This window comes from Corylus avellana, chromosome ca2 (genome assembly GCF_901000735.1).
Source record: "Corylus avellana chromosome ca2, CavTom2PMs-1.0".
Taxonomy (NCBI): Eukaryota; Viridiplantae; Streptophyta; class Magnoliopsida; order Fagales; family Betulaceae; genus Corylus; species Corylus avellana.
In genome coordinates, this window is record NC_081542.1 from 49495411 (window position 1) to 49496854 (window position 1444).

The following is a 1444-nucleotide window of genomic DNA, read 5'->3' on the forward strand; positions in this document are numbered from 1 at the left end:
TGGGATAATTGTAAGATAAAATATAGCATATAGAATTATTTTAGAGAAAATTTTATTAAAAAACATGCACTTTTCATATATTATTAAAATAATAATGTGATTCTCACATGTTAAGAGATATATGACATTTTTTCTCACGACAATTACTAATACATGAACAAGTGTACATTATAGGCTATGTTTGCCAAGAGGCTGGGCCAGACCAAGACCTCAATCCCAAAAAAAAAAAAAATTCTCATACATTCACCTCAAAATTAACCCCAACATTTATACTTTTTATATCATATCAATAATTTTTTTATTATTATTTAAATAAAAAAATCACTACAAAACAAATTTTTTTGCATTTTTTCATACAGAATATATTTTCTTTTTCACTTTTCCCAACAAAACATTTTCACTAAAACAAAAAAAAAAAACACATATTCCTAGTAAAAAAAAAAAAAAAAAGCACTACAGTGCAGGCCCGGTCCAGCCTCTTGGCAAACATAGCCTAGGGTCTGCTTGCCAATAGACCGGGCTTGCACTGTAGCAGGAACTACAGTGCCAGTCAAAAATGGGGTCCACTGCCTGCCTAAAACACAAGCCTGCAACACTCTTCTCCAAATATTATTAGCACGGTCCTTCCCTTTAACCCAACCACCACATAACTCCACTCATTTTCAATGACAAAAAAAAAAAAAAAAAAAAACTAAAACTTCTTCTTCCTCTCGCATAGCTGAAACTTCTCACAGATTTTTGAAACCACTCCCACGCATTTTCATTCTCTCAAACTTCTTCTTCTTCTATACGCAAACCCAAACCGGAATAACCATCTTTCCATTCCCAAAATCCTTTATCTTCCTCTGCATGCAGACCCAGACCCAAGAACTATAGTTGGGTTTGGTTTTGTAGTGGCACTATAGCTATAGTGTGGGCCCGGTCTATTGGCAAACATACCTAATTTAGGCAATCTATGTAAGATTCACAATGATTATATAGGGTGTGTTTGTTAAACGCTTTTGGTTCAATACTATTTATCTCACTTTTTTATTTTTTCAACATTTATTTTTTTTACATCACATCAATAACTTTTTATTACTATTCAAATAAAAAAATCTTTACAAAACAAATTTTTTTTCATTTTTTCATACCAAATATTCTTACTTTTTAACTTTTTCAAAAAATACATTATTACTTTTTTTTTTTACATCAATCAATTTTTACTACGAACCAAAATCATTTAACAAACACACCTTAAACAAAATTCGGACAATTTAATAACAAGTAGAATCCAAATCCTTAATACCTAACGCATTTATTGAACCGTCATTGTTTATCTTGGAAGTCAACTACCATAGAAAAGCCTATCAATCACCAAAATCATTTAACAAACACACCCTATACAAAATTCGGACAATTTAATAACAAATAGAATCCAAAGGGCAAGGCTTAGGTGCGATAG

General features: G+C 31.1%; 1 protein-coding gene across 1 annotated transcript in view; it reads left to right on the top strand.

Moving 5' to 3' along the window:
* LOC132170162 (fumarylacetoacetase-like) overlaps nucleotides 1-1444 on the top strand; it is a 6994-nt gene that overhangs the window by 3566 nt on the left and 1984 nt on the right. The gene's annotated exons all lie outside the window — the stretch shown is intronic.